At 37.4% G+C, this 27311-nt stretch overlaps 1 protein-coding gene across 1 annotated transcript in view; it reads left to right on the top strand.

The window, feature by feature from the left end:
- LOC131675613 (uncharacterized) overlaps window positions 1–27311 on the top strand; it is a 36639-nt gene that overhangs the window by 7183 nt on the left and 2145 nt on the right. The window lies entirely within an intron of this gene.

The raw sequence follows: 27311 nt of genomic DNA, 5'->3' as shown, positions 1-27311 counted from the left end.
GTTGCTTGATTTATTAGAAAATAGTGACGTTGTTTTAACCGATAAAGATTTTCTTGTACTTAAAGGAGTAATTGACGAGAAGGTAAAAGTATTTAGTTATTCTTCCATCATTTTTGAAAGAAAAAAAAGAATTTACTAAAGAAGGGACCTAAGAAATATACGAATGAGTGACCAAACTGTAAGGAATTGTTTACATCAAGATCTTGAGTTCGTGCAAGTGTGCCAATGCTTAATAATGTAGTACATCGGGAAAATCGATTGCAATACGCAAAAATCACAAAATAAACAATACGTCAATGTGAAAAATTTTTATTTACAGATAAGTCACGATTTTGTCTATTCGGCAATTATAATCGGATTCGAGTTTGACTTCCTAGAGGTCATAAAAATGACAGGGCGTGGGTTACTTCAATGAGAGCATCCCACACAGCACAAAATATTTAACAGAAAGATTCGATGAAATATTTCCAAACAATCTTGCAAAAATACTGCAGAAAAGTTTTTGAAACAGACTGAAAATGTTTCAATGAAATCTTTTATATAACATTTCCCAAATATTACGAAAACATTTTACCGAAATATTTCTTGAAAGATTTGAAAACATTTTATTCAACCTTTCTACAACTTTGCAGAAATAATACAAACTATATTTCAAGAAGAGTTCTGAAAATGTTTTAAAAATACCACGCGCAATATGGTAGCAATGTTCCTTTGCCCTCACGATCCAGTTGGAAAAAGTTGAAATTGGGTTGGGAGAGGTGTTCATCTGGGATTAAATGGGAAAGTTTGGTTTTGGAAATGGAGACTAGGTCATAGTGGTTATGTTGAGTCTCCTCTTCAAGGAGGGCAAAGTACCAGGGGACGTTAATATTTATGTGTGCAATGGAAATATGTGGGACTTGGTGAGGATCGGAGGCCGTATGATCAGAGATTTTATTGGACAGACAAAGCGGGCCCTGGCTATTTTGCAAGAGCAGGGGAGATATGTGGGAGCTCATGGGTTGCGGGGGAGTAGGATTAGTATTTGTTCTGACAGGACTTGTATGAGTAAGAGGAGGAAGCCTACTCAGGTCGCCCTCAGTTAGGATTAGGATAGGATCGAAATGAACAGTGGCTCTACAGAAGATGCGAAGATTTTTGACCATTGGCCACACATAGCCGAGGTCAGCGCTAGCTCGTCTTGCCTTCACGAGAAGGTCGAAAACCGATTTTGGCCAGATAGAGCGCAGATAAACCTTAGAGATACTGCCGCAACCGAAAATAGTAAAGGCAGAGTGTTCCTTTAGACGCGGGGTCAAACGTAAGATTCTATCACGCACGGAAGGTAAATCCACCAGGAAGGCAAAGAAACGACGAGAGTTGAGCTGGTTACTGCGATACGAGGGCTGCTGCGAGGGATAGTGTTGGCGCCCCCCACACGAGAGGCTGTTGGAGAGTTTCATTCCCGGGAACCAATCACTGGAGGGAGATTATGAGCATCGCTGAAGCCGAGGGCGACAAGCACAGCAGTGGCGGCCTAAAAGATAGAGCCCTTGAATTCACGAGGAAGGTAATGCACAAAGATCTCTGGCTCGTCGCTAATACTCGTAGCAAAATGGACATCCCTGGCATGATTCTCGGCTCGCAGCTGCGTCCAAAAACGGCAGACCTCGTCATGTCGATTAGTGTTCAGCTGGGCCTCTCTCCGGAACCATTTCGGTACCTCAGACGTGCTGGTCATGCTTGATGATAAAGTTATGGGGGCAGAGCCATGAAAACTTGTGTGGGGCAAAGACTTCGCCGAAAGTATAGATCGGGAATCTGGAAATCACTCAGATGAAGCATGCTGAGAATCGGCAACCGGTATGCAAGGTTGTTTGGTGACAGGAAGAAGTAATGGTTGCGGAGAAGAGGCCAAGCGCTTTTTGGTCAATACAAAGATGGAAGGGGAGTGACCAGTGGGTGTGGAAAAGAGTGGGGCAGAGGTATTTGATAGCAATTGATCTTTAGATGGAGAACGGTTGGCGTAACAAACGAAATCAGTAGAATTAGGATAAATCGCAGGACGTGAATTGGGTGAAATGCAACTATAGTGGTACAACAGGTTGCAGGAACGACAAAGGAGAAAACGGTCAAGGCGGCGCAGGGCGAGATCGCATTTAGCGTAATCGCAATTTGACATAGGCAGGCGCGTGCGAGAACTCAATTGGTAACAATAGTCACAACTAGGCGGACAGTGACAAATTCAGGAGAACTGTGACTGCTGAGGAGAGAGCGTATTGACACTAATGAACACTGACGGATGAAAAAATTGTCGCGCTGCTAGCGAATTCGAAACGGGCGGGAACGACACAACCCCTAACGGTTGAAAGGTTAGACAATTAAAATTCGAAAGAGAAAAGCGCACGAAAATTTTATGATGAGCCCGAGATAACCACAGATTCGCATCAAAACAATGTAACAACTCGCATGAAGTAAACATTACGAAAAGTAGCAACATTAAAATGAACAAAGATTAATTGACAAAAATGCAAACGCAAAAAGGTGAAAAATAATAATGAATAACAAAGCGACGACCACTCGATGCCGAAACAAACGGTGACCGGCGAGTAACCGATGCCGAAACAAATGGTAATCGGCGAACACGATCACAAACAAACAGCTCTCACTTCAAGCAAGGTTGAAAGGCGCAGCGGCAGGGCAATGGGTCGTCCAGTCCACGAAGAAGACAATCTGCAGGAGAACAGCAACTGCGGTGGTGACGGAGGACGGCGAAAGAGTCAGCAAGCGGCGAACAGGTGACGGCGAACTTAGGTTAGCTAGAGAAGTCGACGAATGGCGATGCAAAATTTCCGGGCAAAATGTAAAAACAATGCAAAATTCATCACAAACCTGGATGACCGATGGAACATCCATCACCTGCAAGAGAGAGAGAGCGAGAAAGAGAGAGAGAGAGAGAGAGAGAGCGCGTGGCCAAAAACCATATCGCTCCCTGCTTCCAGCTCTGCCCGTACAAGTTTTACAGTATTTCGTTGAAATTTAAGAATGTTCATTGATGTTTTAAATATCCATAATTTTCTCAAATTCGTCCATGTAATGATCATTTAGTAGTACAGATTGTTGAAATATAAGTAATAAGATTTTGTCAACTACATTACTCGACTTCGGGTGCAGAAGCTGTGACTTGCTTTAACCGTATTTGCATTTGAATTACTTTCAGAGTACATCGACGTAGCATTGTCGACCTCTGCAACAATTGCACTTTCTTTCACTATATTGTGTTCAGTTATTAGGCACATTAGTTGCTGTGGACTTCGACATGTTGATTAAACAATAGTCTAATCGCATGCACAAAAGGGTACCCCCGTTAAGATAATCAAAATGCCCCTATTCCTGAATTGAAAGAAAAAGTATGGATCAATGTTTATGTATTAATTTGAAAGGGTAACAGCCGTTTATCCCCTCTCTGTTGGAAGAAAAAACTATTATACAGGGTGTCCCATTTTAAAGGAACCACCCCGAAATGTTCGACGGTTGGCGTTGTACAAAAAAATTGTTCAGAGAACAGATGTTTGGGACAATGGGGGCAACCTTTCTGTGAAATCCGATTTGATCTTGAGATTTATTTTCAAGGCCATTTGAAGGTCAAAGTCATTTTTTGAATAGGAACCTATATTTTTGATCCCGGATTCGGAAAGAGCGGAAAATTCTACGTTTAGATAACGTACTATGTGTGGGGTGCGGTTATACCCCCCGGCGTAAGGTCATGTAGGGGTCAAATTTATGATTTTCTTCATCTATGCACAGGGATAATCGGGCAAGGGTAAGGTTAATTGTAATAACCCAATAACTCCAATACTGAATAACTTGATAACCCCAATAACCCTAATAACCAAGAGATATTTTGAATAAGGACCACCATTTTTTATCCCGGATTCGAAAAGAGCGCGAAATTCTACGTTTAGATAAAGTATTATGGGAAGCGGTTCACCCCCCATCCCACCGGGGCAAGGTGGCGGGGGAGGTTAATACAGGCTTAATATTAGGCTTTGAATACATGAAGTCGACTTTGAAAATCAACCTGAAGTTTAATCAAGGTCACTGTTGTTTGACCCTACAATTTTTTTTGGATATTGGGGTTATTGAATTATTGGGGTTATCGGGTTATTGGGTTATTGGATTATTGGGTTATTTGGGTTATCGAGTTATTGGGTTATTACAATTAACCTTATTCTTGCCCGATCATCCCTGTGCATAGATGAAGAAAATCATAAATTGGACCCCTACATAACCTTAGGCGGGGGGGGGGGTTAACCGCACCTCAAACATAATACGTTATTTAAACGTAGAATTTTCCGTTCTTTCCGAATCCGGGATCAAAAATATGGGTTCCTATTCAAAAAATGACTTTGACCTTCAAATGACCTTGAAAATAAATCTCAAGGTCAAATCGGATTTCACAGAAAGGTTGTCCCCATTGTCCCAAACAACTGTTGTCTGAACAATTTTTTTGTACAACGCCAACCGTCGAAAATTTCGGGATGGTTCCTTTAAAATGGGATACCCTTTAGATTCTGTTTTTTCTGGAACTAAAATATATAGCAACACCTAGTTTACGGCATAATATTCTACATATAATTGTGTATAACTGTGAATTTTACCGAGGTTATGGCTATGGTCGTTCTAACCTAAAAAATCATAGAAAACTTAAAATCGCGTTAACTTTTTAACGAAGATAGGTGCAGGTCTGATTCTTTCGCCATTCAATGTCCTTTTTATTTTCTTTCATTAGGTATTTATTTTAATTTTTTTAAATGGTGGACCGTTTTGAAATACTAGAAAAACTAGTTTTTTGTAGGTTTTCGCTCTGAGCGCTTCACACGTATGCTTTATACAAAAAATAATGGCACCGTCGTATTCTACGCAAAAAATACATCGAAGTCAGGTATCTCACTTGCATCATCAATAATATTATACAATAATAAAATAGTAATTGTACTCTCAACCTTCGAGTACGTCTATAAATACTCGGGAACTTGGAGGTTGGAAGTTTGACTGCCGATTTATTATTATATCATAGCATGATTTTAAAAGCATCATACATGTTTTCTATGGATTTTTTGCGTAGAATACGATGATGCTATTGGTTTTGATATAAAACTTATTCGAAAAGCGCTAAAAGCGAATAACTACTAAAAAACCACAAAAACCTCCTTTTAAGTAGTTTTTTGACTTTAGCGCTTTCCAAGTGCATTCTAACAGGAAAGTCGTGGAATTTTTGACTTATACGCAAAAAAACTACGTATAAATCATGTATCATACATGATGCGGAACTGACTCTCGCTTTTTCGCTTACTGGATGCCATCATATTAAAAAAACATTTTTCGGGGTGGTTTTCAGGTGTGAATTTCACCCCCTCAAAGTGGATGTCAGCCGATAAAAAAAACAAGTGTCGAATATTTTTTCAAGTATTACAACATATCTAAAAATCATTAAAATCGGTGGGGTCGGGTTAGAGTAGTTCCCTTGTAAGTGAAAAAGAACAGTCTTCTTCTAGCATTTCTGCTAAATAACATACAGATTGAGATAACTGATAAGATTCCGTGAATATAATTTTTAATTATTCGAACGTTAGTTTTGGAAAATCCCATAAACTATTTAATGAACGTTCTTGAAAAGACAAACTTTTCTATTCCAGTTGTTTTTCTCTACATCTTTCGCTAACTCATTTGTAGTACCTTTCAAAATAGGAATTCTTACTATGATTTGATCTAATAAACCGATATCGGAATTGGATTGGGCAAGAAAGTTTGGTGTTTGGAAAAAGAGCGTTATGCAGCGGAAGAAGCTTGTATTTTTGACTAATAATACCTTCTAATTATATAATAATAATAATAGCTTCTACAATCCATCTTAATTTCGTGATTAAACGTGACGAATGAGACTCTTTATCAGTTAGATGATTTTTTTTCCTTTCAATGCTGGCATTAATACTGTATAACCCTTTTTCTTCTAGGAAAAGTTGCACATCTCAAAAACCTCTATCCACTATAAATATATCACTTTTCATTAAAATTGTATTTAGCCTCTCAGGTATTTTCAGTAGGTGTTCTAAAATCTGGGCATCATTTTTATTAGCTGAAAAAGAACTAGACACACCAATCACAAATCAATCAGTCGTACAAATTATGAAAGGCTTTCATAGTGAATAAGAAGAAGCTATTGTAGTCTGACTGGTATTTTGACTGTCACTTGAATTTATAGTGAGATAACCTTAAGAACTTGCTGATTGTGAAGTTTCGTACTGAATATTTGCTGGAGTGACAATTTCAAATTCGCTAGTTAATGGATGGATTCACACAGACACGGACGGTTACGTCTCTGGTTGATGAATTCCTTTCATATTGATTATCATGCAATGTTGATGCATGAGTCAATTTTTACTGTGATTAATTTGTTTCCAAACCACCATTATCTTACGAATTATAAATAGATGATGTGGCATTATTGTTGGCTATCGTTGGAATGGTTTAACTACTTTTAAATTTTCTTAAATGACTACAGCATTTTGAACAAATTAAATTACCCATCTAAGTAAAAACATGATAATTATCTATTACGTTTTTAGCAAGATTGCGAGAATCATTGATTAGGGTAGGTAGGATCTGTACTCTTACGAATGTATATATTGTACCTCGTGCATTTGGATTCATTGCGTTTACATTTATTGATAAGTTGTTCATCAACCAAATGATCTTCAATATTTACTTTGTCTCTTGAATCTATAAAAGTGTAACAGGGAACTGTCCTGTTGACATAAAAATTAATCAATAATGATATGCGGATGATGCAAGTAAGGAATCCGGGCTCGGTTAGACAGGAACAGCTCGGCTCGTCAGGTGTTGTCGGGGCGTCGTGGCTCCAGTGCCAGGTCGCGGTGCTAGACCCGCACGCCTAAACACGAAATGAAAAGGTCGAGAGGATAGGCGGAAGGACAGAATTATGCAGACGCGCGTCAAGAAAACAAGCGTGTTATTTATTATTATAATGGGTAAATAATATCAAAAAATAATATAAGAGCGGTGAAGCAAATGGAGAGAGAGAAAGCAAGAAGCTGAATTGGGAAAAAGCAAGTAAGGTACGCATACGTAATTTTTTTAGAATACTAATTTTGAGAATAATTATATTGAATAATATATGGAAAGATTTTTTTTTCATTGTTTTTCTGTATTATTATAGAAATTAAAACTAATTTTTCTATTTTAAATCAGCTGACTATTTATTGGTAGAGGGAGAGTAACTTACGGTAGTACTGAATTAAAACAGTTTAAATGATAATTAGCTGAAACTTGGCTCCAAACGAGTTTATGTATTAAGAAATACTTCTACAAAGTTTGGAATCGATTAGTTTTTGAGATATCGTCAATAAAAAAATTAACTTTCAATACGGGATCTTATGGGAGTGATAGCGTTGACTCCTAAAAAAATGCTTAATTATTTGTTATAGAGTTTGATACGCCATTTTTCCCAAAATCTCAGCGAAATTAAATAATTTTCTGAAGAATCGGACTTAATTTCGAAAAACACAAGTCACGGTCTAGATGTACGGTAAAACCATATAAAAAATTATTATATCTCTAGTTTACGTAATATATGCTATGTATGCTGTACTTTGAACGTTCCTCTTGCTGTTACTATTAATTATTTTACAAAATGCGATAAAGATTTATTGTGGTATCGATTTTCATTCAACCATTTATGCTAGTTATAATTTACAAATTGTCAATTCACTTTTAGTATACCTATCAATAATTCCAAAAGATGAACTAATTTATGATTAATTAGTGTGAACAATTCATTTATTGAGTTGTTAAAAAAAATTAAAATTATGAAAAAAAGTGAAAAACAATTTTGGGATATGCTAGATATCCAATAAAAAGAAAATTTTTTAAATTTCAGTAAATAAAGGGTTGAAAGTAACAATTTTGAAATAAAGAATGTTTAATTTTAACGTATTTAATCAATGTATTATTATTTAAATAAAATTGAAAAGTTATAAAGCACTTATTAGTTCTATTTCAATATTGATAGAATTTAGCAAATTGTTAAGAATTAAATTAATAACCGTAGTCTCTTCACATTGCAATATAGGTATAGAGACATTTGTGATTAGTTATTTAATTTTATAGTCTGTTTTCTGTCAAATTTACAGTTTTATAACTTTCATATTTATTTTTAATGTACACTGGTATTTGAATAGCTTGGTCACCTTTTGAATATTACTACTGTTTATTTCTGTTAGCCAGCCATGTCCGCCTCTTTCTTTATGTTCCACGAGCTTCTCTCCGTCGCTGCCGATGCCGGACGCCCTGGTTTGATCGAGGCTTGGTTGATTCCGGGTATCGCTTTCTAGGCATTATTCCTGAATTAGGCAACGTGTGACGGCTCGGCGGCAAGGAAGAGGAAAGAGAGATGGTAACAACGGCGGAGAAAGCGAGAGACAGAGAAAGAGTTAAGAGAAGATAGAAAGAGACTGTACAACTCGCATTGCGATGCGAGGCCGGTGGCACGAGCCGAAATACGAGAGGAGGGGAGACCGGCACGGGTACGACAAGCGGACAATACGATCAGAGGAGATTCCCAGAGAGCGTCTCTTTGATGCGCGTTCCTAAAAAGCGATCATGTAAGTGACACTGAGAAGAACAGCAGGAGAAGACAGATACGAAAGGACGGATGATCGGCAGGAGCGATAGGGACTAATTCTCGACCATCGCTGCTTGTTGCTTGTAGGCGTCAGCTACCTCATAGACTAGCTAAGGGTCAACTGCATAAATATTACATTACGATAAAAGTACGGGAAAATGGATTCTTTTCTCGTGTGGCGTTTACGCCCGAGCAAAGCGAGACATTCTCGAACATGTGTCATACCATATTTTTTTATATGACGTGTGGAAAGTGTAATTTTCAACGCACATTTTCTACCGTGCGTGCGGGAAAGATGCACTTTGCGCACGGACTATCGAAAAGAACATTTCGGCTTTCCGCCCTTAGGTCCGGTATCCTCTTTTCTCTCGTTGTACACCTTCGCGTGAAACGCGGTAAGTGCTAGTGCGATCACCCGCACAGCATTATTCTGATAGGCGAGTTGACAACAATTGGCATAACGTGATGCTCAGTGCGCGGTACGAGAACCGTACGCGTACGAGCATGCGAGCGAAAAATGATTATTGAAGGAGACCAATAAAAATTGATTATTTGTAGTAAATGAGAATTATGAGATATGAAACCTTTCTCTCTCACCTTATCTTGCAGCCGGAATTTACAGTGCGACAAACAGACCCTTTGACGTTCGAACCGAGGAAGGAGTAAATGCGCCTCCCGAACTCACCCTTTCAAAAATTAGTCGATGCGTTATTGGGGAAACTGAATTACCAGTAGAATCTTCGGTACGACTAACGTCTACGAGGGTTGCTACTTATATTTTGAGCCTTGGCAATACTAAGTGTTTAGAGGCGCCATCTGACGTTTCCAGTGGAAAGTTTGACATTTTTAACCATAACCTTCTTCAGAACATTTTTTCATTTGAGTGCAATTTGTGTTCACAGTAACTTGAAAAATTCATCTCGGGCAAAAAATGGAATTAACTCGTGAGCATTTTCGTGCGATGATTTTCTACGACATTCGACGTGGGCTATCAAGACAGGAGTGCATCGATCAACTTACTTCGACTTTTGGCGATGAAGCCCCATCCCTTGCCACTGTGAAATGCTGGTATAACGAATTTAATCGTGGCCGCAGTTCGCTCGGGGATGAAAGTCGTGAAGGTCGTCCAAAATCAGTTGTTGTGCCAGAAAACATTGATGCTGTGCACGAACTAATAAAGCAAGATCAGCATGTAACATATCGTGAGATTGAGGCATCCTTGGGCATTAGTATGAAGAGTATCAATAAGATATTGCATGAACATTTAGCTGTAAAAAAGATTTGTTCGCGTTGGATCCCCCATAATTTAACAAAAGCTCAAAAAGATGCTCGCATCAATTGGTGCAAAGAAATGCTCAGAAAATACAATCGCGGTGCATCAAACGCTGTGTATAACATTTACACAGATGACGAATCTTGGATCTATGTATATGAGCCCGAAACAAAACAGCAATCCACTGTATGGGTCTTCCAAGACGAGCCGGATCCAACAAAAGTGATTCGTGCGCGAAGCACTTCGAAGCAAATGATCGCCTGTTTCTTTGGAATAACTGGACATGTGGCAACTGTACCGTTAGAGCATCGTAGAACAGTGAATTCTGAATGGTACACAACCATTTGTTTGCCAGAAGTGCTTGGTGAAATACGAAAAAAGAAGCGACAACGAAGGATCATTCTTCATCATGACAATGCAAGCTCTCACACATCAGCTAAAACAATCTCCTATTTGACTGGCCAAAACGTTGAATTGATGGGTCATCCTCCATACAGCCCTGATTTAGCAGCAAATGATTTCTTTTTATTCGTGCATATCGAGAATAAATTGCGTGGACAACGTTTTTCGGCGCCTGAAGAAGCCGTTGATGCATTCAAAAACCATGTTTTGGAGGTACCTCAATCAGAGTGGAAAAAGTGTTACGAAAATTGGTTCGAGCGCATGCAAAAGTGCATTTATCATCATGGAGAATACTTTGAAAAACAATAAAGCCATTTTAGATAATAAATTACTGTCTTTTCATTATTAGGCTCAAAATATAAGTAGCAACCCTCGTAACAGTATAGTATATTACGATACAAGTGCGAGAAAGTAGATTCTGGTCTCGTGTCGCATTTATGCCCGAGTGAAGCGATGGTGGAAAGATACACGAGACGAGAAACTCTTTCCCGAACATGTGCCGTACCGTATTTTTTTATTTTCAACGCACGTTTTCTGCTGAGCGTGCGGAAAAAACGTACTTTGCGCACGGAGTATGGAAATATATTTATACGTGTGTGTATTTGATGTTGCTTGGATTCATTGGAAACTATATAGAAAATATTATACTACTAGCAAGATTGACATAATAATTGCTTCATATAATAATGAAGTTAAATTCAAGTCACTATAATCAGATGTAGACCTTTGTTGCTCTTATTGATCTATTTTTTTTAATTTGATCTCATCACCATAAAATAAGCCGGCAAAAATTTATATTAAAATGGAATAAAATATTAGTTCAGCAAATGTTTTATTAATACATAATATTTTGTTTCATTAAAATATAAGCAAAAGTAAAGAAATCCACTCACTTTTTTTTCTTTATCATGTAAAATATTGAGATTTTTTTTATGGTCCATTGTGATGTCGACGCAGCGACATGTCTCACGTATACCTGAGACTCAGCGCAGTCTCAGGACTTTCTTGTTATCAAAAGTGCGATTTCTCGCCTAAACTAGCATGGATCACTATCTGGAAAAATTTTTGGGTAGGGGACAGTGCCACTATTCCTATGCTTCCGTATTTGGATTCCAATCGATTTTAGTAATCCAAAGTCGAAAAATACCCAGGGTCCTATCGATAGTAGTACCTGGTTTCCCTATAAGAGTCGTATATATAGTCTATCAATAGTAGTCTCTAGATACTGAGGAATGAGGATTTTTAGTGGTTCGCGAGCTAATTTTGTATGGTAGAAAAGAGACAGAGAGAATGAAACTAATTAATTTCTTTTTCTTTAGCTTACTGTTTTATTTTTATAACTTTGGACACTTTTGTACTTCAGTGGTAGCTGGTTCCTTGGCTTTTAACTTGTCACTCGCTTCTTGGTGGCTTCTTGGTAGCTTCGTCGGCCTTTTGCTGGTTGCACATAAAAAGCGTTTTAGATTTCGTACAGCCCCTTTAATACTCTGGAGATGGTTGGGAGGTGAATCCTTCTCTCCACCTCTCAATTTTAAAAAAGTGGACCAGGCAGTAGTCTTATAATTGGCTTGCTGGTTTTTTTCCAATTTTCCCTCGTTTGGTATTCGGGCCCTGATTGGAGTGGGTGCGTGGGGACCATTGTGAGCACGGACACTGAGGTACGGGCCTTGGCTCGTGAGATGGCTCTTCGAGTATCATTTTCGTGCATAAGATTCGCTCTATTATTTATAATTATTTATATGAGAAATTTTCAAGTAAACTAATGAATCGTAACGTTACTTTTAAATTACTTAATGCTATGAACAAGAGTACGAGGATCTTTTGAAAAGTCCGTGCAAAAATGAAAACTGCTTGATTTTTTTAAATATATCTTTTATATTTTTCAACATAGTCTCCTTTTAGGCTTATACACTTCATCCAACACTGCTCTAGCTTGATAATCCCTTCCAAATAATAGGATTTGTCCAAGTCTGTATAATAGGCATTCGTTTCTGCAATCACCTCCTCGTTTGAATAAAATCTTTTCCCCGCCAGCCATTTTTTCATATTAAGGAACAAATAGTAGTCCGACGGAGCCAAGTCTGGAGAATAGGGGGGATGTGAAGCGAGTTGGAACCCTATCTCCATCAATTTTGCGGCCACAACTGCTGAGGCGTGAGCTGGCGCATTGTCGTGGTGGAAGAGGACTTTTTTGTGGGCCAATCGTGGACGTTTCTCTATCAACTCGGTTTTCAAACGATCCAATAACGATGAATAATATTCGCCTGTAATGGTTTTACCCTTTTCCAGATAGTCGATGAAGATTATTCCTTGCGAATCCCAAAAGACAGTCGCCATAACCTTCCCGACCGAAGGAATTGTCTTCGCCTTTTTCGGAGCAGATTCCCCCTTGGTAACCCATTGTTTAGACTATTCTTTGGTCTCAGGAGTGTAGTGATGTATCCATGTTTAAGTGATGAAACGACGCATAAAGTCTTGCGGATTTTGCTGGAACAGCTGCAAACCATTCTTGCAACACTTCACACGATCTCGTTTTTGGTCAATCGTGAGCAATCGCGGCACCCATCTAGGGGATAGCTTTTTCATGTCCAAATGTTGGTGCAAAATATTACGTACCCGTTCGTTCGAGATACCTACAGTACTAGCAATCTCACGCACCTTCACTCTTCTTTCAGCCATCACCATATCATGGATTTTATCAATGATTTCTGAAGTAGTAGCCTCAACAGGGCGTCCAGAACGTTCAGCGTCTTTTGTGTTCATATGGCCACTCCGAAAATTTTGAAACCACTTATGAACCATTCTAATCGAGGATGTACAATCACCATAATGTTTATCAAGCTTCTGTTTGATTTCCTGAGGCTTTTTGCCTTTGAAAAAGTAATGTTTAATCAATATACGAAATTCTTTTTCGTCAATATTTTTACAACTACTCGATTTCTTTGATTGAAACGAATGTAAAACGCAAAGTAATTGGTCGATCTGGCTGAAACTTGGTGTGTGCTCTTCCAAGATATTCCACTAACTAAAAATAACCTTGATACGCACTAGTAGCTCCATCTCTCTGACTTTGCACAGACTTTTCAAACGACCCTCATATAATGGAATTTAAGATTGTTGATAAGTTGTAAGATACAGTTGATCAATAGATTTTTATGCAAAATAGTAACAAAAGAAGATGAAGCTTACTGACTCGCAAGCTGTGTTATTCAACTTGCGGATAATCTATTAACAGTATGTCATTCTCAAGAACAATCGCAACTCATGCATACTGTTTCATGTGCCAATCGTTAGATGATCTATAGGATGTACCTTTTGATGCGCGCCTGCAAGTTTTTGTGAATAAGAAAATTTTCATTCCTAACGAAATAGGTGTTACAAGAAACATTTGATAAAGAATAGATTTTATGAAGATGATTTGGCTGTCATAAAAATAGTGGCACATGAATCATTAATAGAAACTTCAGAAATAGGAAAAAAAATTCTTGAATGTTTTATCAGATCACGCAGATTGTCGGGTTTTAGATCAATTCAATGACGAGCATATGTCTGAAGGAAGAGTTAAAGCTTTAACAGGTTATACAGGGTGTCCCATTTTAACTTTCGGATGAAGATTACTTGGAGATTTCATGGGTATCGAAAAAAATGTTTCAGATGAATGTTTCTCAACTTTGAGGGGGCCATATTATGGTGTCCTTTTCATGACCTTGAAGGCCATTTTTAAGGTCATTTCAAGGTTAAATTTATTTTTTTAAATGGCAACCCCTATTTTTGACACTGGATTCGGAAAGAGCGGGAAATTTTACGTCCAAAACGGTATTTCAAAATTTTTTTCATGACTTTGAGAAGGTCGATTTAAGATCAATTACTTGATCAACTGGCTACGGGTGATTTTTTTAAATATTTAAGATATCGGAAAATGACCTCTATAAAATTTGTACATAATAGAGTCGGGCCCCTGAGGGTATCAACAACTTTGACCTTGAACTTTATCTACAAGGTCATTTCAAGGTCAAAGTGTTTTTTTAATGGGGACCCCTATTTTTTACATTGAATTTGAAAAAAGCGAAAAGTTTTAAATGTAAACTCACATTTTAAACTTTTTACAATTACCTTTAGAAGATCAAATCAAGGATAAATACTGAAAACTTTTCAACTTTAAAAGCTTAAAGTTGAACATGAAATAATTGTCAAAAAATAATGATCTATGGCTATTAATTAATATTACTAAACTAATATTTTAAAATTATAAATTTGACTCGAGTGTAGTTCAATGTGTTTACGACGGTACGTGTTTATTTTCACTGTCAGTGCTTTTCGTTAATAATAATTTTTACTCAATCAACTGTCAAGAATTGAGTTGGCATCCCTTATTAGAAAATTTGCTATGATTCGTATTGTTATGTGCGCTTCATGCAATCTTTCTTAGGAAGCATGATTCTTTCGACGTGTCTTAGTTTCTACGATACTATTTTGTTCCTCATTATTAAAATAATATGACTTCCGCAAATTTTTGAATTTGCGATTTTTTAAAAAATATGGTAAATTATTCAGCAAATGAATGCGTTGAAATACTACTGATTCTTGGAGAATGCCGTCGTTATTATACTGCTGCTGCTCGGCTGTATGCCGAACGTTTTCCCAACCAGCGTCATCCGAGCGATATGCAAATAAGAAATATTGAAAGACGCTGTCGTACAAATGAGCTACACCGACAGAGACGTAAACAAAGAAATTTAAATAGTAATTATGGAAACTTATTACCGTATTGGCTATGGTTCATTTAAACCCTCATATAAGTTCAAGAACAATTGAACGTCAAATCGGAATTCCTCATTCTACAGCTCATCATATGTTAAGATCAGTGCGTTACCACCCATATCATATTACACTGCATCAGGAGTTGAATGAAAATGACTTTACTTAGAATAGATTTCTGTAGATGGGCGCTCAATCAACTAAATGAGGATCCAGATTTTTTTTGGAATGTTTGTTTTGGTGATGAGGCTACCTTTAAAAGTGATGGTACCCTTAATAGACATAATTCTCACTACTGGTCTCCTGTTAATCCTCATTGGCATCGAGAAGTAATTAATCAACATCGCTGGAACGTTAATGTTTGGGTCGGAATCTGTAATGGACAGATCGTCGGCCCGCATTATTTTAATGGCACTGTCAACGCTAATAGATTGACTTTCTGGAAAATAATCTACCTGCATATTTGGAAAACATTCCGCTGAATGTTCGACAGCACATGCGGTGGCTACAAGATGGTAAAAGAAACGTAAGAGCATTTATAAATAATTGATTCCCAAATCGTTGGATAGGTCGTGCTGGGTCAGTTCCTTGGCCATCAAGGTCACCGGACCTTAATCCATTAGATAGTTATTTCTAGGGATATTGTAAAAATGTTGTTTACGAAGACGCGCCTACGACTAGATTAGATATGATCGCGAGGATCAGAAGAGCTTGTGCAGCAGTCACTCCCGAAATACTTGAAAATGTTATGAATAATTATCGACGCAGACTGGAAATTTGCTTGACGAACAATGGAGGACCATTTGAGCATCTTATGTAATTAAATTTTTCAAATATTATTAGTTCATTTAATTCTAATTGAAAGTTTTTTTGTCGATTTGGAAAATATTGTTTAGTTAAATAATTATCATTATTCGTTAAATGAAATCATTATCATAATTTTAAGATTTTTAAGAAACTAAAATTACTAAATTAAACTAAAATAAAGTTATCTTATTCTAAAATCTCTATCAACATTTATTTTTTTCTACCCATCCAACTTTTCCAATTACGAAATCAGAAATTAAAAAGATCGTTTTATGCAATAAGAACCTAAGTGATAGCATTATGATTTGAAGAATTTTCACGCAAATAAAATAACCCAATAATTTACCTTAAAAGGTTAAATAGTCCCACAGTAAAATTTATAATTTTATAATATTAGTTTAGTAATATTAAAAGACCTTGGCCTTGAAATGACCTTGAAGATGAAGTTCAAGGTCAAAGTTGTTGATACCCTCAGGGGCCCGACTCTATTATGTACAAATTTTGTAGAGGTCATTTTACGATATCTTAAATATAAAAAAAAATCACACGTAGCCAGTTTATCAAGTAATTGATCATAAATCGACCTTCTCAAAGTCATGAAAAAAATTTTGAAATACCGTTTTGGACGTAAAATTTCCCGCTCTTTCCGAATCCGGTGTCAAAAATAGGGGTTGCCATTTAAATAAATAAATTTAACCTTGAAATGACCTTAAAAATGGCCTTCGAGGTCATGAAAAGGTTACCATAATATGGCCCCCTCAAAGTTGAGAAACATTCATCTGAAACATTTTTTCCGATACCCATGAAATCTCCAAGTAATCTTCATCCGAAAGTTAAAATGGGACACCCTGTATATAATACTGAAAGTATGTTGCTAATATATATATATATATATATTAGCATTCACTGCTAATAATAATATTCCTATACTTATAGTACTTAATTACTACTTAATTACTGATACTAATAATATTAGTATGTACTGCTAATATACAGGGTGTCCCATTTTAAAGGAACCACCCCGAAATTTTCGACGGTTGGCGTTGTACAAAAAAATTGTTCAGACAACAGTTGTTTGGGACAATGGGGACAACCTTTCAGTGAAATCCGATTTGACCTTGAGATTCATTTTCAAGGTCATTTGAAGGTCACAGTCATTTTTTGAATAGGAACCCATATTTTTGATGCCGGATTCGGAAAGAGCGGAAAATTCTACGTTTAGATAACGTATTATGTGTGGGGTGCGGTTATACCCTCCCCCGGCCTAAGGTCATGTAAGGGTCAAATTTATTATTTTCTTCATCTATGCACAGGGATGATCGGGCAAGAGTAAGGTTAATTGTAATAACCCAACAACTCGATAACCCAAATAACCCAATAATCCAATAACCCGATAACCCCCATAATTCAATAACCCCAATATCCAAAAAAAATTGTAGGGTCAAACAATAGTGAGCTTGAGCTTAAACTTCAACTTGATTTTCAAAGTCGACTTCATGTATTCAAAGCCTAATATTAAGCCTGTATTAACCTCCCCCGCCACCTTGCCCCGGTGGGATGGGGGGTGAACCGCTTCCCCAACATAATACTTTATCTAAACGTAGAATTTCTCGCTCTTTTCGAATCCGGGATAAAAAATGGTGGTCCTTATTCAAAATATCTCTTGGTTATTGGGGTTATTGGGGTTATCGAGTTATTGGGTATTGGAGTTATTGGGTTATTACAATTAACAATACCCTTGCCCGATCATCCCTGTGCATAGATGAAGAAAATAATAAATTTGACCCCTACATGACCTTAGGCCGGGGGGGGGGGGTATAACCGCACCCCACACATAATACGTTATCTAAACATAGAATTTTCCGCTCTTTCCGAATCCGGAATAAAAAATATGGGTTCCTATTCAAAAAATGACTTTGACCTTCAAATGGCCTTGAAAATAAATCTCAAGATCAAATCGGATTTCACAGAAAGGTTGCCCCCATTGTCACAAACATCTGTTCTCTGAACAATTTTTTTGTACAACGCCAGCCGTCGAAAATTTCGGGATGGTTCCTTTAAAATGGGACACCCTGTATATTCGGTATATACAGGGTGTCAATTAAGTCCCGGGACGCCTGAATATTTTCTGAAGTACTTCAGTTCTGAAAAAGGTCAAGGTCATTCCTTTAGTAACTTTCAACGCGGAATCCGATGGTGACCTTGGATTTGACCTTAAGATTGACCTTCAAGGTTATTTCAAGGTCAACTTTGTTTTTTTAAATGGGAACCCCTATTTTTGACAACGGCAATCGAAAGAGCGGAAAATTTTACGTCCAAAACGGTATTTTAAAATTTTTTTTCATGGCCTTGAGAAGGTCGATTTAAGGTCAAATGCTTGAAAAACTGCCTAAAAGCGTTTTTTTAATTTTTAAGATATCGAAAAATGACCTCTACAAAATTTGTTCAGAACAGAGTGGGCCACCCAATGCACCAAAAACCTTTGACCTTTAACCTCATTTTGAAGGTCATTTCAAGGTCGAAGTGTTTTTTGTAATGGAAACCCCTCTTTTTGACCCCGGATACGCACATAGCGCGAAATCCGACGTTTGGATAAGGTATTGTGTTGAGTTTCGCGCTATGTGCGAATCCGGGGTCAAAAAGAGGGGTTCCCATTTAAAAAAACAAAGTTGACCTTGAAATAACCTTGAAGGTCAATCTTAAGGTCAAATCCAAGGTCACCATCGGATTCCGCGTTGAAAGTTACTAAAGGAATGACCTTGACCTTTTTCAGAACTGAAGTACTTCAGAAAATATTCAGGCGTCCCGGGACTTAATTGACACCCTGTATATTCAGTATTATGTTTTACCAAATCACTTTGGATATCAAGCTCACTCTAGAGAATTTTATATCAATCAAACATCACCAGTAGTGATAATACTACAGAATTTAGAAAATCGGTTAACTTTGTTATGCGATGGTACTTATATGCACCACCAAAAAAATGCTAATAACGTATACCAAAGAAAATCATACTCTGTACTGAAAAAAAGCCCACTAGTTAAGCCTTTCACGATCACTACTACTAGTGGATACATAGTTTATGCTGCTGGACTGTTTAACGCTAATAAGAATGATGCAACAATATTAAAGGAATTATTGAAATCGCTTGGAGGTCTTTATAGTATACTGAAAGAAGGAGATGTTTTTTCCCTGGACAGAGTATTTCGAGATGTTGTATCTTTATTAGAAGAAAAAACATTCCAAGTATTCAGGCCAGTTTTAAAAGATAAATAAAACTAGTTGTCAGATGATCAATTTGCATTGTCAGATTGCTTGCTTTCTGCTGAATCGCTTTGGAAAACGTTTGAATTCAGATATGGAGTTAATGGAACCAATTGTTGAATGAATGCGTCTCAGAAAATAAGTGAAGAATACTTTTACTTCTTTCGTAGCAGAACAAAATTGGAACCAGAAAACTGTACCGTCCCATACGATATCTTCTGATGATCTAGATGATTTTCTAGAAATGACTATTAATAATTTTAAAATATTTTTCCCGGTTTCCTATCAACTTGCCAAGCCATATCATATCTAGCTGAGATGATAACTGAAAATAACACACTAGATCTTCAGTATAATAAGGAATATCCACATATTATCAAATTTAACGTAAAATCACGTCACTTGAACAGCAAGATTATGTATAAGTGTTATGTTCATTATCAACCACAAATTTGATTCCACTGGTATCAGTGGAATCAAAAATATTGTTGTAACTATGCCAACGGTAATAGAATAGTTGGCATACGTTGCTACAATCATTTATTACTTGTCATATGGAAGATATTTATCAAGAATAATTAAGCTTGTAGAAAATCTTACCACCTTATTTGACTTCAAAGAAATAGTTTCTGTTATAAATGAAGATAGCGACGAGGACTAATTTGATAATTATTATAATATCTAAATACCTACTTGCAAATCAAATAAGTATTTATTTACTTTTTAACCCTGTGCAATTCAATTTAAATTATTTATAACAGAATATTACTAATTATATTTTTATATTTCGTTGCTGATTGCTATGCTTCATACTAATTCCTATGCTCCGTTGTTTGGCAGTCAAATAATATCCGAATGAATTGGTGGATATTCTGAAAAAATCACGCTTCGCCTTGAAACAAACATTTGGAAAATTTATAACCGTATTCTGAAAAAAAGATTGAGTTTTATTGACGATTACTTATGATCTATTAAATAATAGTACAAATGATCAAATTATACATGTTTTTTTCATGTTTTTCTACGTAAAACAGGATGATGCAATTGGTTTTATGACAAGTGGTTAATCTAAAAAGTATTAGAATTGAAAAACCATTTCTTTCAATTGTTTCTCGCGTCTAGCACTTCATGGATACGCCACACGATAAAACAGATAGCACCATTATATTTTACGCAAAAAAAAATACATAAAAAACATGTATTATATTTTAACGATCGGTAACTTTATACAAGTAAAAACCGATGATTAAATTCTTACCTTGGATTTTCGAAGTATTGCATATGGGGTAAATGAAGATACAATTTTAATCGTCGGTTTCTTCTAATATAATAGTGATAATGATGAAAGTATGCTACATGTTTTCGATGTATTTTTTGCGTAGAATACGATAGTGCTATTGTTTTTTATATAGGATCAGCTAAAAATGCGCTAGAAATGAAAAACTGCTAAAAAACGGGAGCATGGCACCAATGAAACCGGTACGGATCATATTTTTTTTTTGATTGTTCAAGAGAAAACGAGGATTTCGATAAAACTTCCAGCTCTGAAGCCCCTTTCTCGTATAGTGATTTAAAAATTAAAACCCGATTTTTATGTTACAAGCACTATATACGAGTACAGAGTGACCCATTTGAAAGAAACCATCCCGAAATTTTCTACGGTTGATATTCTACAGTTCTACATTTGTTCAGACAAAAGTTGTTTAGGACAATGAGGGACATCATTCCCAGAAATCGGTTTTGACCTTGATATCTATTTTCAAGGTCAAAGTCATTTTTTTAATAGGAATCTATAATTTTGATCCCGGATTCGGAAAGAGCGAGAAATTCTATGTTCAGACAAGGTACTTATGTGTGAGATTCGGTCAACCCCCCTCCTATCCCACCGGGCAATAATAATAATAATAATAATAATAATAATAATAATAATAATAATAATAATAATAATAATAATAATAATAATAAGAATAATAATAATCCCTCGTCGCCTACGCTGATGACGTGGCGGCGGTGATCACGGAGAGATCTCCCGAGCTGGCGCAGCTGACGTTGAACCAGACCATGAGACGAGTTGGAGATGGATGACAGAACACGGACTGCAACTCGCAACAGAAAAGACGGAACTTATGCTTCTCACAAGAAGACGCATACAGACGATACTACCCATGAGAGTGAGTACATACGAGACGGAGACCAAGGGGGAAGTCAAGTACCTTGGGGTAACCCTCGATACGAAGATGACCTTCTGGCCTTACATACAGAAGACAGCCCGAAAAGCGGCAGAGAGGATAACATCCTTGAGCCGCCTGATGGCAAACACGACGGCACCGAGACCAGGAAAGCGGCGACTGCTAATGGCGACAGCTCACTCGATCCTCTTATACGGCGCGGAAATATGGGCAGATTCCTTGAAGACAAAGAAGTACTGTAAAACAATGACGATGGTACAGAGACAGGGCGCTCTGCGAATCGCTTGCTCCTACCGAACAGTCTCTGCGCAGGCTGTCCTAGTGGTGGCGAGCGTAATACCCGTGGATCTTCTTGCCTCTGAACGCAAAAGGATCTATGGGAGCAACGCAGACATAGGACGAAAGAACGCGGCAATCGTTGAACGCGAAAGGACGATCGACATGTGGCAAGACCGATGGACAGAAGAACGAGGTAGCAAATGGACGAGACGACTGATACGGGACGTGAGACCGTGGCTTGGAAGGAATTTTGGTGATGTGAATTTTCACGTCACCCAGCTCTTGACGAGCCACGGGTACTTTCAACGGTACCTCCACAATATGAACAGAGTACGAACACTCGACTGCAAGTATTGTGGACACGAACGAGACGACGCGGAACACACGTTTTTCGGATGCGACCGCTGGACAAGACTCAGACGAGAACTAGAGACAACAGTTGGCAACATCACCCCCGATAACATTGTAGAGGTGATGCTGCATAAACCCGAATGGTGGCGTTTAGTCGCTACCTATACGGAAACCATACTAAGACGTAAGAACGCGGACGACTGTCTGAAGGACGACTGAGCAGACGGATTGACGCGACGTAACGACGCACGGTGAAACGATACGAAGGAACGAAGACAGACATAACCCCCAGTCAGAAGTAATATTAACATAGTCCCTGGCTGGGGGAAGGACAACAAGGAGATGGCGGTTTAGTGGGTAGGCCTGTCTTTTTTTTTTTTGGGGAGTCCCACATACCTCCTTAGATCAAGACTAAGGGGAATCCGCAAAAAGGATTCCGCAACTCCTTGTAAAAAAAAAAAAAAATAATAATAATAATAATAATAATAATAATAATAATAATAATAATAATAATAAGTCTGCCACGGCTGAGGGGGTGGCGGGTGGTCGAGGACTATACAGCCAGCGACCATCAATACATCGTCTTCGAAGTGGCGTGACGGACAGAAACGAGACAAACGAGAATCCACCAACCCCCGCGATGGAACCTTAACAAACTTGACCGAAAAAATTTTCGGAGGAGTTGATGGCGGCATCAGCCCCGGGGTCGAAGATTCCTCCTGAGCTAACGGGCCGGCGTAGAACGGAAAGACTGACAGACGAGACGGCGAAATTAATAAACAACTTGTGCACCAGCACAATGACGAAACGACGACAGATACAAAAAAGACGGCCACAATACTGGTGGACGGACGAAATAGCCGAGCTACGCAAGATATGCCTGGCAAATCGGCGACGAATGACAAGGGCAGGGGGCGGACCCGATAGGGAAAACCTCCAAGCCATATACAAAACAGCACGGAAGACGCTGACGAAAGCAATACGGGACAGCAAGACGCGATGCTGGAGGAAGCTCTGCGAGGAGGTGAACGAGGATCCCTGGGGAACCGGCTACAAGATTGTGAAGTTTTCAATTGTGCACAACGAAACGTGATGCGGAATAGCTCTACAAGCTTGTATGATATGTTGCATCATATCTTGCCGTGTTGTTGGTTGCTGTGCATAAGTAACACTTTTCAAATAGCCCCATAAAAAGAAATCTGGACTTGTTAGATCTGGTGATCTTGGACACCACTCAGTAATGTCACTACCAATGCCTATCCATCGTCTTCGGTATCGTTGGTTCAAGAAGTGACGAACTATTAGTAAGCGATGACACGATGCACCGTCCTGTTGAAACCATAATCGTCGTCTTGTTTCCAAGTCCACATCTTCCAATAATACTGGTAATTCATTCTACAGGAAATTAAGATATGCTGCGCCATTGACATTCCCATCGAAAAAATAAGGTCCTATCAGATAACCATTGATTATACCGCACCAACCTACGAGGCTCCATCTATGCTGATTATCAACATGACGTACCCAATGAGGATTCTGGATAGACCAATAATGACTATTATGGCGATTGAGTTGCCCATTACTATGAAATGTAGCTTCGTCCAAAAACATTACGTATCTGAAAAATTCAGGATCTTCACAAATTCTTGCTTGAGCCCAATTACAGAATTCGAGTCTGCGGCGGAGATCATCTGGCATCAAAGCTTGGGTCAAAGTTATGTGATACGGATGAAATTTATGACGCCGCAAAATTCTACCCGCTGTTGTTCTTGGGATTCCAGTACGTCTCTGAAGTTCACGCAAAGTGATATGATGATCCAAATGAACCATTGCCAAAACAACGAGATTTCTGCGTATTGGTGGTCGACTTCTCTCTCATCGTTCTATGATCGGATTCTCCCGTGGTTTGGGTACCGAAGCCTCCCTGGGTAATTTTGACTGTAATATCTAGCTGCAGTACGATATCAGCCTTGACATGCCCCGAAAGATAACATAATGTCAACAATTTCGCTTCTCGAATAATCTGGCATATTTGGCCCTTTTGAGTCGCTAGACACTAAGAAATTTCAACGTCAACTATCCTGAGAAGGACTGTTCACGAGTCACCTCTTTCATAAATAATACTAAAGACGTGTTATTTTCCGATTTAGTTGAAACTCTGTAGGCTTGTCCGGAATCACACCAGAAAAGAGAATAAAAATAATTGATTTTCTTAGAAAATTATTTTCTAAAATTATGTATCGTTTTTTTGTCAGACATCAAATGATTACCTTTCGATAATTTGTATAAATAACTTTTGATAAATAATTGTAAATGGCAAAAGAAAAAACAAGGGTATTTTTTTTCGATTTACCTACGATTGGCATAGTTATTTTGGCGCTATCTTGCCCAGGTTTAGCAAGGGCCTTAATGGATTAAGACAATGTAGGAATGACCAGTTTAACTTTCTTTCCAAAACCGCAATAAAAAAATAAGGTGTTTTGAGTAACCGACTTGGTAGCCAGCCAAGTTAGGCAAACTTGTTATCAATAACGGAAGCTTATTTTCCATTTTTTATCCATTTTTCAAGGCTTTATTCAAGGATTTATTCAAGATTTATTGAAGATTACGTACAATTTTATTTCATTTAATTAACGATAGCTTATTTTCCATTTTTTAGCTTAGACACCGTGTAAACTTCGTAATTGTTGACATTCTGTTATCTCTCGGGGCGTATTCGTGGTCGATGTCTCTCTCTTCGTTCAATGATTCGGATTCTCACGTGGTTTGGGTGCCGAAGCCTCCCTGGGTAATTTTAACGGTCAAGACCGATATCGTGCTGCAGCAAGATATTACCGTCCGGTTATTGGGTTGGGGGGCAAGATATTACCAGCAAGTTATTGGGTTATTACAATTAATCTTACCCTTACCCGATCATCCCTGTGCATAGATGAAGAAAATAATAAATTTGACCCCTACATGACCTTACGCGGGGGGGGGGGTTAACTGCATCCCACATATAATACCTTATCTGAATGTAGAATTTCTCGCTCTTTCCGAATCTGGAATCAAAATTATAGGTTCCTATTCAAAAAATGACTTTGACCTTGAAAATAAATCTCAAGGTTAAATCCGATTTCTGGGAATGGTGTCCCTCATTGTCCCAAATAACTCTTGTCTGAACAATTTTTTTGTTGAACGCCAACCGTAGAAAATTTCGGGGTGGTTCCTTTAAAATAGGACGCCCTGTATAATATAAGGATCACGGATATGGCAGGTATATTCAAAAGTCTAGTTTTGAATGCAAGTAACGCTCCAGAACCACTCGCAACCAGACTATCAACCCATATAACTAGTCGTATTGTTCCCCGTAGATTCTTGATCATTTTTTACTGTCACTGTTCGAATAATTATAAATCACATGATGCATTGATTTGACTTCACTGAACTCGTGTATTAGCCAATGTCTATCGAAATGATAGCTAAGACGCGATTTCTATCTCTCTCTCTCTCTCTCTTTCTCTCTCTCTCTCTCTCTCTCTCTATGGCGAATAAGGAAGTATCAATCAATCAATCAATCTTTCTCTCTCGTTCTTGGTGCTATGTATAGTAGGCCGTGGGCAGGAAAAACGAAATAAACCATACCCAATGATTTTCAGTAATATTATAGAAGTTAAACTTTATTACATACAGAACAAGAGTACACCCGTGTGTTCGAGACAGCGGACACCGAACGATAACCTCGTTTCGGTGTGAGCTGTGATGTCGCATTCATTATAAACATGTACATACCAAATATACAGCACGCATATACATACTTGAGAACAGCAATAAAACCATTCACTTTCTAGCATAGTCAAACACATTGTACATTAGCTAAATTTAAAAAGAATAATACGTATTTTATGAAAGAACCTTAAATAAAAATGACCAGTGTCTGAAGCAGTTCGAGATAAATCAAAATTAATTAAGTGAATTTATTAAAAATATGTCGTTTCATAAGCTCAATATTTAACAATTTATTGTTACAATAAAGATATTTCTTGAAATTTTTATTCGTTGGACGCAATTTTTCTCAAACAAAATAGACATAACCAACTTTTATCTCCAACAAGAAAATTCTCCAACTATACGATCAGAAATAAAAAGTATTTTTAAGTATCTTTCGGATTAGTAATTACATTGACATAGAAAATTAGAGGAACGAAAATATGGTTCATAACGTTCGAATCTTGCAATTCATAACAAAATTTTACAAATAGAAAGAAGACATATTCTACTATGAATTAGGTATTTTCAAAAAGCTACTATCAACCCAATAATCCAAATAATTCATTTATTTAACAGAAACCAAGGTATTAGTACGACACGGCGGTGATTTTAAATAATAATAGATATTGTGTGATAATACAACGAAATTCATGAAAAAATGTACTATTCAAGAGATGATCCTCTGATCTTAAAAAAAAAGTCGTTATTATCTCATTGGTATATTTCTTTTACTGTCTGTAGATTTATAGACTGTGTAACAATCATAAATCATATATTGCTTTTAAATTATTTAAGCGATAACGGATATCGTCCATCAACTGTGATGTTGATACCTGTTATTGGTACCGAATAAGGTATACCGGAGTACACTTTCTTGGATTAAGTAATTTCAAGAGAACTAGACAAACAATAGACATACGGATAGATCGGGTTAATAATAACGGTTTATTTTAGAATCTAACATTTTAATTAATATAATTAAATTCAACATCGTAATGTATTATTTGTTAATATTTGTTAAATCGTTATTTTTAAGTCGCTCTTTATAAGAGCTTGTATACAAAAAATGAAAATCTGGATTAGCTTTAATCATTGTGCTGGTTTGCCATAGTTTTATTTTAGTTGAAACTATGCTTTATCAGTGGAAGGATATTGAAAGAAAACAACTAATAACGTTTCGTTAACAAATTCATTGACATCTGTAGGTAAAAATACTCCTAACAGCCCGAAAGTACAATCAGATAACTGTATACATAGTATACATAACTATATACATAACTGTATACATACATAGTATGTACTATGTAGTCGATTAATTTCGGTTGTTCTACAGTATTATCGTATTGATATTTTTATCTGAAAAGGTCAACGAATTTGTTAACAAGACATCACAAGCTATTTTCTTTGCGTGTTACCCTCATTGATCAGTCATAGCCTCAAATGAGATAGAAAGTGCTAACAACTTTCATGCTTTTCCATCAGATTATGCAGTTCAACCATTGAACTTCTTTAAGTGCACAGTAAAATTACCTATTTTTGCCCAAGATATAAAGA

The sequence above is a fragment of the Phymastichus coffea genome, unplaced genomic scaffold (genome assembly GCF_024137745.1).
Source record: "Phymastichus coffea isolate CEN01 unplaced genomic scaffold, Cenicafe_Pcof_1.1 PCOF00027, whole genome shotgun sequence".
NCBI lineage: Eukaryota > Metazoa > Arthropoda > Insecta > Hymenoptera > Eulophidae > Phymastichus > Phymastichus coffea.
The sequence above is the reverse complement of the archived record's forward strand: the minus strand, read 5'-3'. Positions and strand labels throughout refer to the sequence as shown.